General features: G+C 39.8%; 1 protein-coding gene across 1 annotated transcript in view; it reads left to right on the forward strand.

Moving 5' to 3' along the window:
- Nucleotides 1–13347: 13347 nt before the first annotated feature.
- PKIA (cAMP-dependent protein kinase inhibitor alpha) overlaps nucleotides 13348–17598 on the forward strand; it is a 43747-nt gene continuing 39496 nt past the window's right edge. Inside the window, exon 1 of the mRNA XM_030943164.1 lies at nucleotides 13348–13641. The gene's annotated coding sequence lies outside the window, so the exon portion shown is untranslated. The remainder of the gene's footprint in view (nucleotides 13642–17598) is intronic.

The following is a 17598-nucleotide window of genomic DNA, read 5'->3' on the forward strand; positions in this document are numbered from 1 at the left end:
CCATTTTAACACTCCTTCTTTGAATACTAAAGGCTGCAGATTGTAACATCAATCCATTAATTTCTGCATTTAAAAAATTCAGATCCTGAAAAAAAACTGTCTGTTCCTGAGAGCAAGAACTGAAGTGTAGGTGAATTCCAACAACTACACCCTGTGCAAACAGCATTTTCACAGCAAGTTATCTACACTGCTCTTGATAAATCTCTTTGCAAAAAATATAATCAAATAGCAACCAAGGTTTGGAGAGTCCAAATAAATGTTTCTTACTTACTGTTACAGACACACAGGCATAAGGACCAGAAGCATAATAGTAAAGTTAGCATATGAGGATATGTTTCACCACAAAAGAATTTATGTTTTTTCTTGTTAATTAATAAATAAAAACAATTAGTACCATGTCATATTAGCTTTGTAACATTTATACATTTTTATTTAATATATTTGCAAGCTATATTTGCACAGTGCAAAACATATAACTGGTGAGTATAGTTTGCAAATATATGCATTAATAATTGACTAGGAATAACTCAAAATTTTGCTGTACTGATGTTATTCTTTCCATGGTTTCTTCTGAGCTGGAGGATTCTCTTTTGTGTATGGTATATAGATATATTCTACTGACTCTTGCAGTTTGAGCAATCCTTTGTAGTTAGACTACCGTATTACAGACATCAGCATTGCATGATCTCATGTTGACTGGTGTGATTTTGGCAACACAACTTACATGGATTCCAAATTTGCCCCTTGCTTCTTTTTGTTGCAGATTCTATTTTCTGAATTGGAAATTGGCTTGGGGTTTGTTTTGGGTTGCTTGTTTTTTACTTTTTTTTTGTATTCTGTCATGCTCATGCTACCAAGAATTTAACTTTGTTCACTAAGTTTTCATGTGGGTTGACAAATTTACTTTGCTTGGCAAATTTAAATGACTTCAACAAAAATTAGTTCTTTGTGTTTGAGACCTAGAACAAGTCATAACCTGATCTTTTATAAAACCCCCAGCATTCTTGCATTGTTAGGTCAGCTGTATTCTTTCTCTATCTTGCTTTTATACAGTCTTTAAAAAGGTTCAATTTATGTATGCCATTCTAGTTTTTCAACTTACTGGGGAAGAAAAAAAAGGAAGAAGGAACCAAACCCAAAGTGCATGCAAAATGTTTTGCTGTGCTCATAAAAGGCATTTCCAGAGGAGTCAAAACTCATCGTATCACAGAATGGCTGGGGTTGAAAGAGAGCTCTGAAGGTTGTCTGATTACACTCCCTGCTAAAGCACAGTCACCTGAAGCAGGAATGCACCCAGGCAGGTTTTAGTAGCTCCAGAGAAGACCCCACAGCCTCTTTTCTCATTCTCTTTGCTGCTGCTTCTCATTGTGTTCTCTGAAAGACAAGTTGGTGTGATGAATGCACTCCCTGTAGGGGTGAAGAGCACTGTGGGATTCACATTCTCTGAACCTGAGAGAAGCAGAGAAAAGAATGATCAAAACAATTCTTATCTCATTTGCTGTGCCTGTATTGTGCCAAAGTAGAATGCAATATGGAGATTGTTTACCCAAAGTGATGGTATTTTGTTTCCTTGGCCTATTAGGGCCAAGCGTGTGTGTTGGGACTGTCGGCAGATAGTCACAAGATTCTGGGCAGTTGAGTGCATCTGAGTGCTTGGCAGATTCAGTTTAGATGTAATGTAATATAGTCTAATATAATATAGAATAATATCGTATAATAAAGTAATTAATTAACCTTCTGATATCAATAGAGTCAGATACATCCCTTTGTCTCCATTGTTGGGGTTGCCCTGCCTTTACTATAGAGCACCATGGTTCGAGCACCATGGTTCAAGCACCATCAACTGGCGTGCCTGGACTGGAACCAGCCCTGCTGGCCAGGCTGTGAGTTCTGTGCTGGGCTGCATCTTCTCAGGAACAAAGGAGTCCAGGCCATGTCTCATCAGCAGCCTGAGGTGGGGCTGGACAGAACTAAAACTGCTGCAGCCACGCAGCTGCGCCTACACCGGGGAAGGGGATGCCTTGAGTCAATCACTTTACACTCTAAAAACACGTGGCCCACCCAAGCCCACTGCCTTCTCCTGCAGCACTGCTGGTGGCACAGCAGCCATCTCAACCTTCCATCAGCAGGGCCACTGCTCAAGGTCCCAGCATCTGATACCTATAACAAGGTAAGTAATACATCACATTAGGCCTCAAATATATTGTAGGCTGAAGTCCTTTACATATATCCAGCTGTAGCTTAATTATTAGAAGTGTGGTAAGTAGCAATGTTTGACTACTGTCTAAATTGTTGTCTAAATCAATGTCTAATCACCATCTAAACTATCATTTCAATGAATATTTAAATAATTCTCTATCAATTTAGCATCATGGTTTAATTAACATTCAGCTATTTCTTTATCATCATTTTTCATTCAATCATCAATTAATTACCATTTGATTATCATATGATCATTAATAAAAACCTTTTAGCTATCCCCATAATTATGACTACTCCTGATACTTTATTTGCAACAACTGGACTCTTTTCTTTTTTAAACAGATGGATAATGCAGCCTTTCTTACTTTACTAGATGTCCCAGGGAAAAAAAATCTTTAGCCATAAAATTCATACCCTGCATTACATGTATATGTGTGTATGTGTGTGTGTGTGTGTGTGTGAATTTATAGTGCGTTTTTCTCACAGACAACAAGGTCTGGTTTTCACAATTATTTTGCTTCTTCTCCTGAGGCTTAGATATGAAAGTTGCCAATAAAATATAGATTTTGATGCATATAAAAGCTTCAGAATATTAAAGCACTGGATCTAGAGAGTTCCAAGACGGACAAGGCATCCACTGCAAAAAATATTCATGCAAAGTATTCAGACAATACATATATTGTAAATCAAACAAGGGAGGCAAGAAACAGAGCTGCCCAGTCCATTCTAGAAGAAAAAACATGCCTTTGTTTTCCCATGGCATTGTTAAACACAAAGAATGCTGAATAAGTGATGAACTTAGCTTTTGTGTGATTAAGTGCACAAGCTGTATTTCTGAATTTTAACAGTCATCTGGATGATTTTCAGTAACCTTTGTAATTAAACATTAATTCCTCCATGATGTTTTTCACATAATGTAGATTTGAATAGCCACATCCAGCAGCTACCTATTCTAGAACCAGTGAGAGGTCTCAAATGTTGTGCTGCTTCAAATCAACATAATTTGAGGTATCAGACATCAATAAAATGATGCTTATTAAATATGACACATGATAAATGAATTCAACATAGCCTAAAAAATACTAGTTCTCTGAATCTCTTTATTTCATGTCATTGGCATAATTGAAAGAGGTTAAGTCTTCCCTATAAAATCAGTATAAACACCCTTCTCAAAAGACTATTTCTCCAAACAATAAATAAAGAGAGAAATGGAAGAAGAGAAACCAAGCAACAGAGGAAAAATAACTTTGTCAGGGAATGCTCCCTACACAAATATGCTTTAGAGACTTTTCACCTATACAAATACACAAATACTGCATAACATTAATTCTATCAAGACTTTTACTTGCTGAGTTTTATTTTCCTCATCCAAAGTTATTCTGTGACAAAGGAAAAAGATGATAAAGCTCCCTGGTAGCTTGCAGGGAAAAACATCTCCTGAAGGCGAAGAATGGCTACATTTAAATAGCTGAAGGCATGCTGGTTCCAAGGCCTGTTTTTCATGTGCAGGATTAGGACAGAGTTTCTTTCATTGTCACCCTCTTACATAAATATTTCCTTCCCTGAGGCTGTATTCAGTTTAGAACTGGAATAATGAAAAGTCAATAGTAGCCTGACAGGGACAGGCACACATGGATAAATTTTGGAACTGTCATTATTTTCTATTTGGTGAAGTTTTGAGGAAACATTAGGAAAAGCCTTAAATTCCCATGCAGACATCATACCTACCCAGAATGGCAAGTGAAGCAGCCTTATTAAGTAGATTCCAAACCTTGCTCAAATTTTAATGTGCTCCATTTCTCCACTGGTAAAGCAGAAATGAAAGACTCCTTTTCTCTTTCTTCTACCCCTCTGTGAACTAATGATTCAGACTATAAAATACGTGAGATATTCACCCCTATAGACACCATTTATACACTAATGCCTTTGTAGAGCTGCATGAGGCGAGTTCCATGCCATGATTTTAGGGATGTCAGTGCTGTCAGCACCAGTTAACTGCTCTCCAGGCTGCAAGGCAGAATTACTCTAGGGCTTAAGTAAGCAGGCACAAACTGCAGACTGCATAGGGCTTAGGCAAAAGGCAAGGATTTCCATGCTCAGTCTATCCATACCCTCAGTATATCCATACCCTAATTTTAGGTATACAAGGAATTTTAAGGACAGTAAAAGAGATTAAGTATTCTCTGGAGAGCCACTCCAACTTGGATTTGAAAATTTAAAATACTGAGAGTCAAGGCAAGGCAGAATCTAGGTGACATGGATGTAATTTTTATTATGTGTATGTACAATATCCAAAACATTGTGGGGTCCAGACTTGCTTTGAGAACTTTACTGCATACCAGGGAATGAAAGTTCTAGTTTTGTTTCTATAGATTCACAAGTCACATTGCCTACTCAGAGTTTTAGACAGTATCTCAGAGTTTGCTCAGCAGAGTTCCTTCTCAATGAAGATGCACAAATCTATGAATAACCAAGTTGATAGAAAAGTGTTTTAATTTTGTCTCTTTTAAGATATAAACTACATTTAATCAGCTAGCTTAATGAAGATTCTTGTGGCTGCAAAATTAACAAAATAATATTATCTGTGCAGAACATTCACAGATAACCAGCATCAAACACTTAAGGTACAGAAATGTTGCTGTGGCTGTTTGTAAAAGGATTTTCTTTAAGGTCTTACTGCCTGATAATTATCTTTACATTTCATAAGATCACCAAGCCCATACTACACATGTATGTTACATTTTGGATGTCGTTTTCGCTTAGAAAATGGTTTTCACAATAATTAAATGGAAGATCATAATCAAAAGTCTCTTAGAGACATTTGAAATGTAAATAACTGCAAAAATGGAGTCTATATTCCCCATCTAAGGACAATTTTCAGCAGGAAAGCACTTCAATACAGAGCAATATATCCACTCATATTCTAGAGAAAACTAAAAAATGGACAGTATTATTGATTTATGCAGTACCTGTATTAAGAAACAAAAAGAAGGGATTTTTACGGGGGGAAGGAAGGGAAAAGCAAGAAAAAACAAGTTTCTCCTCTTTCCTAACATCATTCTAGCAAAATATCAGAAGCAGGATTACTTCCTTCTTCCCATTGATTTTTAACTTGTTTACTGTGGAATCTTGTCCTTCCTTCATTTGTGTGAAACAGCATCTTTGGTCTCTTCCCACTTCTTTTAGAGTGGCCTTCAAAGTAGTTTTCTTAGCTCCTGTCTTTGCCTTCTCAGAGTTCTGTCCTTACTCTTCTTCTGTTGTCCTTTCAGATTTTATTTCAGCCATGGTCTGTCTTCAAAACATTTCTAAAATGTGCTTCAGGTTTCTTTTTTCTATTTTGGTATGCAACCAGAAATCTCATTTATGGTCTTATGAATTACCACAATATCCTTTTCTTTTGGCTTTGCCATATGCCCTACAAAGTCATAACACTGTTCCAGTAATGAACTTTCTATCCCATAACTTTGATTGCAGCATGCATTTCTGTGCATTCCTACATCTGCAATTTCATATGCAAAGGATGATAAAAATTGTTGTTGCTCATAAAACTGAAGTGAATAAAACTATAACTTTGGGCATCAGCATCAGAGGTCAGATTAGGAAAAAAAAATATATTTGGCCTACAAATTGAAAGTTACAAGTCTGTGCTAGTCAGCTACTTATCCACTTAATTAATCTTTTATTGCCTTGAGATAGCTGGCATACACTGTCCAACAGCACTTCTCAGATGGAGCATGCTCTCCTGCTCCACTGTCATGCAATTTGATATTACCTCTGGATCCAAGGTTCATTTCATATAATTTTATCTGTCTGAGTGTTCATAGCTCCACAAGTACAATGAAATTCCACACATTATAAAATGTCAATGCTCCACTGATAGCACCATTTTATTCCCCTGTTTATCACAATACTAATATCTGAGCTCATTAAAACACCTACTACTTCTCTTACAAATTGTTCCTTGGTAATCCTTTCTTTCTTGACTGGAAGAAAATGTCCTTGCAGAAGAATTTTGTGACAGTTGTACCTTCCATACAGCTCTTGCTGAAATGGTCTACTTTTCTAGCATCTGTTTTCCCCCCTCATAACACAAAACAATATCCCACTAGCCCACTGTCGAGAAAGCAGTCTCCAAAAGACTTGTTTCTTTTCTTTCATGTCTGACACAGTTTGCTCGAGGAACATAAACAGACTCAAAGAAATCCACAATCACAACAGAAGAGTGATTTGAAAGTGGGATTTCTATATAGGCATCAAGCTTGTGAGTGGGCAGGCACAAGTAGCAGTTACAGAATTCTCTAACATGCACTCAGAAATGAAATAACAAAATTAAACCAAAACAAATTACAAGTCAATTAGTTCTTACACAATTATGTTTTGGAAAAGAATATTCACTAGGACTGATACAAAACCACTTGGTGTGGGAAATTTATTTTTAAGAAGAAAGCTCCAACACCCCAACTGCTTTAGCAAAGTCATCAAAGAGCTTTTGGCACAGCAATTATTAATGAATTTTCTTCTTTTTAGTCTATAGGGAAGAAAAAAAAAATCACAAAATATACACACCTGTACAACTGAGAGAATATTTCTCAGAAAACAGGCAGCTGACTTAAAAGATAAAATCAACTTGAACTCCAAATGTTCAATTTTGTCCTGACTGCACTAAAGTCGGGAAAAATTACACTTGTACAAGAAAAGGCAGGAGGACAGACCTAAGCAAAAGTTTCAAAAGATGGTACCCAAAGAATCAACTGAGAACTATAAATGCATTGAAAACCAGGAGAACTGGATATGTTTAAATGCCACCTACTCACCAACATTTGAAAAACTACAAGCAACCCACAAGCTTCTTTTATTTAGCCAACTAAGATTAGTTACCATCCAAAATAATCGGGTTTTTTATTTAGTTCTGATTTTTTTTTTTTGCCCAAGAATATTAAACAGAAAGGGATACAGAAAGGGAAATGGGTAGCAAATCTAACATACAGAATGAAAACAAGCAGTCTTCAGTTTTAGAAATTGCTTTAGGCAAAGTTTATGGGTGCTGAGACATTACTGTGAAATGGGATGTGCTAGATCTGGAATTATGAAAATATATCTTTTTCTTTGATCAGATGGACAGGATTCTCATGTTACTTGGCTGGTTTTTAATGTTTTGGCAGTGAATAATAATCAAAGATATACAGAAACACTGTGACACATTTTTGCTGTCAAATTTTCTGCATCTGCAAAGGCACCGAGTTTTGGCAGATCTCATGGTCTTTGCTTCTCTCTTCCTTGTTGTGCACTGCAAATTTTGGTAGCAATCTTCTTATTTTTCTTCTTTTTAATTAAAGATACGTGTTGCAAGAGGCTCTCTGCTGCACAGTAAATGAGGAACTCATCTTAAATGGGTTCCTCCACTAAAACAAACAGGTGTAAGAGAAGAAATCTGAAATCAGGATTAAAACTTTACAGAATTTAAAATTTGTATTAATGACAGTCAAAGAAATAGGCTGATATAAGAAACCTGAAGATGGGAATTAGGTTGAAGATCCAGTAGGATGCAAAGACAGAGTTAGAAGAGGTCATGAACAACAAATGTCAGGATTCTCCCATTTTTGTTTTTGTACTATTGACAAAAAGTTAAGGAAGCAAAAAGTAAAGTACTACATCTTACTTTAATATCATAGAATCATAGAATTTTTTGGGTTAGAATGGGCCTTTATAGATCACCTAATCCACACCCCCTGTCATGGGCAGGGACAACTTTACACCAGGTCACTAGAAATCCATTCACATAAGTAAACATACTGAATATCTATGTAGGTATCAGAATTGTCATAACAGTATTTTTTTTCTTTAAAAAAAACAGATTTCACATATTACTTCGAAAAATGTGAGAAAACAGAGGCTTCTGAAAAGTCAAGAACTCAGAAAACATTGCAGCTAATACCAGAATTGAGATTGATTAATGTCTTAATTTCTCCCCTTATGGCATATGCATTATAGCAACATTATATTGTTAAAAGTTATTTTTCCAACTTGGAGGGATGCTTTATATTACAATTCTAGTAATGTATTTTTAAGCATAGAAAATGCTATGACGGGACTACTATTCCTACGAACTTCAGAGAACATATAGGCAAGCAATGAAGCTGACAGTGGAAAATTAGAAAACCCAAGCAGGTTTCAATTTAAAGCATTAAGAAATTCAGACTGCTTTGTAATAAGACAATTCTGGAAGCCCCAAGAGAAAAGAAAGGAGAACACATCTGTTCCTACTGACGTCAAGGAGGCCAAGGGCCAGGCTCTGCCCCTGTGCACACACAGCTACCATTGCTGTCAGCTGAAGTAACTTGTAACTTAGGGTGCAGCTGAGTCCTGTGCATCCAAGTCAAAAGTTCACAGTATTGTTAAGTGCCATAAATTATTATCAATGGATTTTGCTCATGCCTAACAACGTTGTACAAACCGAATCTTTGACAGTCCCTGCCTTGAAAATTTGAGTCTAATAAATTAAGCAACTAGCATTAAGAGGAGGATACTGAGAGACACTGGCAGAGACTGTCTGCATCCAGAGTTTGGTTATTCTAAACTACGTACAACCAGATCATATTACTTTAAATTTACTATTGCTGAGAATTAGAAAATAATATACTGAATGCTTTTTAATTCATATTCTTTTATTAGCTGTTAAATGATCAACCAGAATTTACTTTTAAAAGTATTCCCTTACAAATGGTTTGGAAATTATTGGAGAAATATAGAACTACTTTAAAAATGTTTTCTTGATAATGATTCAGTTATAAAGAAGTCTATTTGAGTATTGCTGACATTGCAGTTCATCTTGTAATATTCTTCTTCATCACAGTACTTTTGAGTCACTATTTTTGGCATATATATTACACCCCAAGCAAATGAACAAAATGTGTTAACTTACTCAATTTACTCAACAGCTTATAAAGCCATAATGGAAAGAAAAAATAAACAAAGAAGACTAAGGAAGTGAAACAGTGGTCATGGAAAAACAGCTTAATCTATTTGCTTTTAAAAAATATCTGCAGGCCCCATGCTTCCAATATCAAGATTTTTAAATACTGTCTTTTCTCAGTAGAAAGCCTATAGCAATTTTTATTTTGTGCATAATTTTATTTGTGAGACCTGAAATTAATTCAAATAAACAGATGGATCAGCTGGATATTAACTTATTAAGGGGTGTAACTAAGGGTTCTTATGGTGCACTCCTACATTGTATTTCAACATGAGTAAGACTGTTTTGATATCACGTAGGAATATTACTGTACTGTACTATACTCTACTATATTCTCCATGGGAACCATAAAATAATGCTCAGTATCTTAAGCTGCACTGCTGTTGACATGAGACCATTTTTTTAGTTGTTTTTTGAATGTTTATGTAAAATTTTTGCCCACATCTGTTAAAAAAATTGGCAAAAATTCATAAGAACTGTTTATTCATTGTCTTGCTTTCATTTAAATGCAGTCTGAGGATATTCAGAAAAATCCTGTTATTAAAGTGTACATTAGTACTCAGTTTAATACTAAAAGGAAACAAAAAGCTTATGGCAAACTGACAAATAAGCTGGTTATAACAGTTATAATAACTGTTTATAACAGTTGCAGTATAATCTATTGCTCTTCAGGAAACAGCACATTGGCTTGCACTGCAGAAACTCCCAAAGAATCTGAATTTTGGAAGACATGAAAATAACTTACCATAAATAATTGCCACTTAAGCAGGTCCATAAGAAGTAGGCTATTTAGGCAGAAAAAAGTGGATGGGAGATTATAGGTCTTTTTTTATACTCAGTACAACCAATTTTCTCTAGTGTCAGGAGTATAAACTTTAAAGAAGCCTGTGTGCAGTGGTTCTTGTCTCTTCTTATATTCTTGTACTACTGTCTGTGGTATCACCAATTAAGCCATGTAACTGTAAATTCCTAGGTCTCTTTTTATTTCATAAATACTGGTACTACCTGACAATCTCCAAGAATGGGGCAGCACCTCTGACTTCACAAATTTAGATGGAGCTTTACTCCTCTGACTTGAACAACTCTTGATTTTAATCTCCCTGTGAAAATAGTCACATCCATTTGTATAGATTCATTTATTCCCCTTCATTGTTTATCAGGAAAGCCAGTATTCAGTTTAAGAGAGCCTTGATTTTTCAACCCCTCCTCACTAAAAAAATGAGCTCAACTTCTTCATTTCAGGATTTCTTTACATCTTTACAACACATCTTTTGCTGTTTATAATTTACGTTAACAATCTAATTTAATTTGAATGTTGGAAAACCTCATCCTTGCTGTTTCTAACCCCTAAGACACAACTTTCTCCTCCTACTACTTCTATAATCCTGTTTGAAGTCACTCTCTTTGCAAATAAGCAGTCTTCCTTATACAATATTCTCGCTTACTAAAGACACTTCCAGACTTTCCCCATATTCAAATATTCATGAGAGCTCTCTATTTCCTTTTATTTTCCATACAGCATACTTTTTAAAGCTGAAATGCTTAGATTTCAATCAATTTATATTGACATTCATTTTAAGCTGATTGAACCCATGATTGCTAAATCAAAGATTATATCCTCCGACTAAAACGGGCTTTTTGAATGTTGCTAAATGATTAATATCTATATGCTTTTTTCTACTAAAATAAAATTCTATATGTCTCACTCATTGCCTTGTTTTTGCAATCATGTATTAGCATTGAATAATACTAATTAAAACCCTTGGGCCAAGAGCATTTTGCTTCTCTTGACTCTGGAATTTACTGCTACCAGAGAAATAATAAAAATTAAATACTAATAATTCCTGCTTTTGCACAGATCTAGGATTTTCTAGTATGCTAATCATTTAGTGAATTGTGTTATGAGCTGCTGAACCATATAGTCCAATAGAAGAGAGGCTGCCATAGCAACGTTTTCCTAGGCCTAGTCAGTAGCAAGTCTGAACATATATTCCTAACAGGCACACACACACAGAAAGTATGTACACACAAATATATATATATATATATATATATATATATATATATATATATACACATATATATAAACAAGCACAAGGCCAACCACACAGATCAACATAGACAGAAACACTCACTCAAACACACATGGCATGAACGGTGAAATCCTGCCCTCCTCTCTGGCATGAGTCCCTGTAATCTGAGGTGGGACTCCTGCTGCTGGCACTTACACCCATGCAGAGGCACACATATAGCACAGGGAGACCTCTCACACAGTAAGGATTAGAAACACAGTCTAGGAGAGATTGCACTGATCAGGCGCAGGGCATAGCCAGACAAGCAGTCTGACCAATTTGTTTACACCAGACCAGCCCTATTTACCTCCTCATCCCACTACTTTCTCACATGTGCTCATTCCTTGATCCCTTCCTTTCCCTGTCTTTGGTTCTTGCCCTAAACATCTCATAAATCTTAATCCCAAAAGGTTCCATTATCCATGCCACAATGTGTCGCATAACCCTAGGCAGTAACACCCACACAGAAATTTTTGGTTGAGTGCTGGGTGTGTCCCCCACCTCCATGGGAACTGAGGCTTCCCTGGGAGGGGCTGGGAATGGGTTCCCTTTGCCTGACCTGGGTCCCCCACCTGCCTAAGTGCCCCTAAACTCCTTTGTGCGTGTGGAGATGAGCCTTCAATCGCCTCACCTAACACACTGTCAGCTGAGATTAAGTAACAGTGCTGAGATGCTGCCGGCGCTGCACATTCAGGTCTGCAATGCCAATCAACAGAAGAGGTTCAAGGCAGGGAGTAAACAGGAGCAGCCCAAAATAGAGCAACTGTAGAACTGCACAGGTGAAAAGCCATACCATAACTACCATAAAAATAAACACAATGAATTTCCAAAAGGGAACTGAGGTTCAGAGTTTTTATATTTTGTCTGAGAGACTAAGGACTTCACCTTAATGAGATTTCTCTTTGCTGTTTTCCTCTACCACTACAGACAATCTTCCTACCTATACCCAGGCCACTGAAACAGCTCTTCATGTTTCAGACCTTACCACAATGGAGATTGTCAACATTTCCAGCACGAGTCTACTCCAAAACCTGGCTGAGGCACCACATGACCACTGGGTCAACTGAGCAGGTGCAGCACCTGGGAAACTCCTATGTTTGTTTTTCCTGGGAGCTCATCCAGCACAGCTTCTCTCGACCAGACACAACCCTGCCTTGCTCGTAAGATATGAAGAGCTCTCAGACTCTCAGATTTGGCACACACCAGTGACATCCACACTAGACGGCCTGGTGTCTGTCATTTATGTACCAACATAGCTGTGCTTGTTGTGCACATGGGATGGATGGCTCATGGGATTGTAAACTGTGATAGGAATCCGGCCTTCTTCACAAGCCTGTCGGTCACTCAGTATGTGCACAGCACTCTGTAAGTAACAAAAATAGACATGCTGCCTACTGCTGGGTCTCAGAAATATCAGGATGCCCTTGGTAAGGGGGAAGTTTGCCCAGGTGACCTTGAGCACAGCACAGTGTCCCCTGCTCCCCCTTCCAGGCACAGAGCATGAGCCACTGCCAGAGGAGCTCTCCCGCATCCCAGGGAGCGCTGCATTTTTTAGGGCACGAGTCAGGAGCGCTTGGGCGTCCTGAGGCCGAGAGGTGAGAGTGGGAAACAGGGAGCCCACCCACGAGCCCGAGGGATTACAGCGATTTTCCTTCAAACGGCGAGACCCAGACACACAGAGAGCTCTACTGAGGGACGCTCTCCCTTGGCTCCGGCCTTGCAGCGGGGCCGGGAGCTGGCCCCCCGCGTTCCCCGCCGCGCAGCGCGGTACGGCCGGGCGGTGCCGAGCCTAGGGCCGGAGCAAGGCGCGCAGCCCCACCGGCCGGGCGGTGGCGGCACCGGGGCTGGAGCGGGGCGCGGAGCCCCACACGCCGGGCGGGAGGGCTGCCCGCTGCCGCGGAGGGGAGTCCCTGGAGGGCACGGCGGGCGCGGGGCGGAGCCGGCCCCCCCTCCGCCGTGCCTGGGGAGGGTCCCCCGGGCCGCCACCGCACCCGGGAGACGGTACCGCCCCTCGCAGGCTCCCGGGCAGTCGGGCACGGGTGTTCCCGCGGGAGCGGCGGCCCCTCCGGGGCGGGTGGAGCGCCAGGGCCCCGCGGGGCTCGGACCGCCGGGCGGCGGGGCCGTCTCCCCCTGCGCGGCGGGAGCGGAGTGCGGCGGCCCGCGGAGGGGGCGGGGAGGATGACTTCATGCCGCCGGAGCGCCGTGAATTTAGGAGCAGCAGCTGCCGCCGCCGGCGGCGGGATGTGGGGGTGAAGTGATAGCGGGAGCTGCCGCCGGCTGAGGGAGGAACAGCGCCGGGCACCCGCCGAGCCCGGGGGCTCCGGGCCGCCACCAGCAGCCGCCGCGGCAGAGAAGGAGGGAGGGAGGAAGATGCGCTGAGCCGGTCGCTGAAAGGTGAGCGGGAGCTGCCGGGTGCGGGGGCGAGCGCTGCGGCTCTGCCCGGCCGGGGGAGCGCGGCGCTGCCACTGCGAGCCCCCCGCTCCGGCTCTGCCGGCCGCCCTGGAGCGGTGCTGGGGCTCGAAGCTTCCTTCTCTTTCCCTCTCCTCTATTCTGCCGCGGTTCCCTCCAAAAGCGGCAAGGCTGCGCTCTCTGAAGCGCCACAGTGGTGCGTTTTATCTTCCATGGCCAGGATGTGCGGCGGCTCGGTGCCAGCCCCCGCTCGGGCTGCTCTCCGTGCCCGTGTCGGGGCACCCTGTCAGTGGCGTAGCCCAGGACCGGGGGCGGGAGCGGCAGGGCTGCGACAGGTGCGGGACTGCGCCCCGCGCTGCCCCGGCGTTCCTCAAGTGACGGGGAAGACATCTTAGGGCAGAAGGGCTTCAGGGGAGCAGAAGCAAAAAACGATGTCATTTCATGCACATTCCTGGATTTGGAAGTCGCTTCACAGGCAACTAAAGAGTGTAGAAGTTGGGGAACCGGCCCTTACACCAAAACGGATTCTGTCATCTTCTTCCAAGACTTGCGTGGTTTTTTTCTTTATTCATTTTTATTTAGCCTAAGGTTCCCGAAAAACAAAATAGCAGCAAAATTCAAATGCATTTGTTTGTTAATGGAAGAATTAGTGAATTGCTGTTCTATCGTATCACCTGTAGAAGCGGAAAAAAGAACGTATGCATATTGTAGCTTGGCTGTTAACATTGCACATTGTGGTGTTTACATAGGTCTTAACATCAAATGAATGCTATTTTGGAATTGAGAAGGTAAAAAAATTTGCCAGACCTATTTCTGTGCCTGATACACTGGTGGTTTTTGTTGGGTTGTTTTGGCTTGGGTTTTTTTTGTTTGGTTTTTGGGGTTGTTTTTTTTTTTGGTTTTTTTTTTTTTGTTTTTTTTTTTGTTGTTGTTGTTGATTGGTTTTGGTTTTTGGTTTTTTTTTTTTTTTTTTTTGTTTGTTTTTTTTTTGTTTGTTCTGCTTTAAAAAAGAAAACTTGCCCTAAAGCAGGTACAGCAATACAGGAGGTTGGCATGCAGAGACAGCTCATTAGAATAGGCACTATCTGCGTATGCAACAGTTAATGGCTCTGTGTGGTTTGGAAATGGAAGAAATTACTGTGTCTCTGGGAAGTAAAGAATTGGGAATTAATCTGTTCTTAATGAAAAAGGAAGCAGGATACTGGAAGATGAAGGTTATTTTATTCAATGTCTATTTACCTGTATGTTCATCTTCGAGGATCCTGTTACCCAAAGGTTCACAGAAGCTCAGACGATTGTAGTTGTGGTTGAAGCCTCTGGTCTTGGTACTAGAGTGACACAAGTAATCATTAGGGAGGTAACAGGGAGTTGCTTTATTTGTTGTCATTGTTTCTGGGAAGATATTTAAATGCAGTCTGTACTGTTGCTGGGTATGCAGAAGGCGAATGACAGCTACAGAGACAGAAAACGTGTATAAAAAACCAATTGAGCTTTCACAAGGCTGAAACAAAGAGCAAGTGATGAACTGCAGAGTCAGAAATCAGTGCAACAGACAAATCTTTTCTCCAAAGCATGGTCATTAACTATGATCCTGTATAGGCTTGTTACTTTAAGTAAGTCGTGGCACATGCAATGTGTGTATTTCAAACTATAAAAAAAAAACCAAAGTTTTTTCAAACCTGTGTCTTCCATCGACCATACAATTATTTTGTTCCTGTAAAAACTTTGAAGCATTGGTTAGGACATTTCTGTTGGTTTTTCCTTTCTAGAATTTAGCATGGCTAAGGGTTTCAGAGCTGCTGTTTTTCTCTAGTTGCATTTAGTTGGAAAAAGAAACCATGTAGCTGAGTTCAGATGCTTCACATATTAGCGTATCCAGTCGATATAAAGTCAGTTTCTTCACCGGAGTGAAGAAATCAAATAGTGGCCTCCCAGGCAGTTGTTACAAGCTCGATGTAGTATGACTGCTCACTAATGTTGGCACAATGTTATCACAGCAAATTTACCTCTTCATGCTTCCTGGCAAACCTAATTTCTCAAGACTCTTTATTCTCAAAAAATTAACTTTATTTTTAAACAATATGGTAGCAGAGATGAAGCAGTGGTTTATCAAGAACCCCGCTGCAAACTTGAATTGCTTTTGTTTTTACCTTGTGTACTCTAAAGGCAGGTGGTATAATGCGCGCGTGTCCATAGAAGAAAAAGTATATCTAATTATCAATGTGAGTCTAGTTCAGTGTTGTAACTGGTGTAAATCCACTGCCTACAGATTTCTTTCCCAGAACTCGTCTTGCTCCTTCTGTTACTGTAACTTTCCATACTTCTGCCCGCCAAAGGAGAGCATCTTTATTGCGGTTGATCTGGGGCAGCAGCACCGCTGACTGGAAGAACAGCCTAGTTGGCCAGCTGGTTGGTGCCAGACAGACTGGGTAGCAGCTGAGATTTAGTTGTCTTTTTCCTCAGAAGTTCTGCTATTTTGGAATACTTCATCTGGGTTTGTTCTTCAGATATGTAAGAGTTTAATTATCTTTGAGGTTTCTAGGCTGCTGTGAGCCTTTGAACCAGCAGGTTCATTTACCCAATTTTATTAGTGGGGACCAGATGGGTATGTTTGCAAAAGGCTTGTTTCCGTAGTAGAACAAACTGGAAAACCCAGTGACCTTGAATGCACTTGAAGTTGCAGAGGTTTGATTTCACTTCTGGTCATTTCCAAGGGCTGAGATGAAACACTTCAGCTGAATATATTTTCTATTATTATGAGAATTTTAAAAATGGTGTTATCAAGTGCTGTTTGAAGTAACTGAAATAACCATGTCTCAGAGCAAGCAGGTCATTTTTTACTTGTGTTGTTACTAGGCTTTCAGTTGGATTATTTTTTCCAATTTAAGAATTCTATTTCAAAAGGCTTGAGCAGGGTAAAAGGGGATAGATATTACACAATGAACTTAAAACTTTAGCATGTGCAAACAATCAGGAGTATTTCAACATACCATTTTTATTTTGAAGAAGAAATGCATTCACACTTTCAAAGTGCATGTCCTTCATGTGCAATAGCTCATGTTTCTGGGAGAGAAAAAATTGATTTCTGACAATAAATGCCAGGCACGAACTGAAACTTTGTCTCCTACTATGCAGATGGATTCCATGTTGGACTGTCAATAGAGGATCTTGATGTGAGTGCCTGCTAAACTGCAAAGGTAGCAATCATTAAAGAGAACTGAGAGTTTTATCCATTTATAGTATATTAGTGGTGGCAACAAACCAGGTATTGAAAATCTTATTTTGAATTTGACACATTGAAGTAAGTCAGCGCTTCACAACCTGCATAATGAGCCCCTGAGTTTAATATGAAATATGGAGATAGAAATGCAGAGTTCATGTATGCTTCTTGCAAAAGAAATATGGTTGAAGCTTTTCCCTTGAAGGGAACTGCATGTAAACAGCAGCAAAAGCATAGACCTATTTATATGTATTGCTTTCATGATATGTCATTAAAGAGAGACTAGCTTTGAGAGATTCTTCATATTGTCTACTCTTAGAAAATTACTTTATTAAGACAACATTATAAAAGAAAGGATCTGATTGTACAAGAACTGTATGTTTCTAGTATATATCCCAGTCTCAAAAGATAATCATATCAGAGGAGAAAGTAACGCAAAATGGACTCGTATAGGACAGTTGGTGCAAATCTCCCAGCCAAATGCCAGATCAAAAAAACTTCTTTTATTTTTCATTTTATTCTTATGGTAGAACCAATAAGATATGATAGTGGGTTTTGTCTTCCCTGAAATACTGAAGACACGCTGCATTTTTGAGCTGGTCATATTTCTGTGATTGTAAAGTGATTCCAGGGTATCTCTGCTCTTCTTCCCTGGTTGAACTAAGTATAAAACATGAACTATGAGGAAGAGCTGCAGTAGAAGAATTTCCATGTTCTCTCTA

This window comes from Camarhynchus parvulus, chromosome 2 (genome assembly GCF_901933205.1).
Source record: "Camarhynchus parvulus chromosome 2, STF_HiC, whole genome shotgun sequence".
Taxonomy (NCBI): Eukaryota; Metazoa; Chordata; class Aves; order Passeriformes; family Thraupidae; genus Camarhynchus; species Camarhynchus parvulus.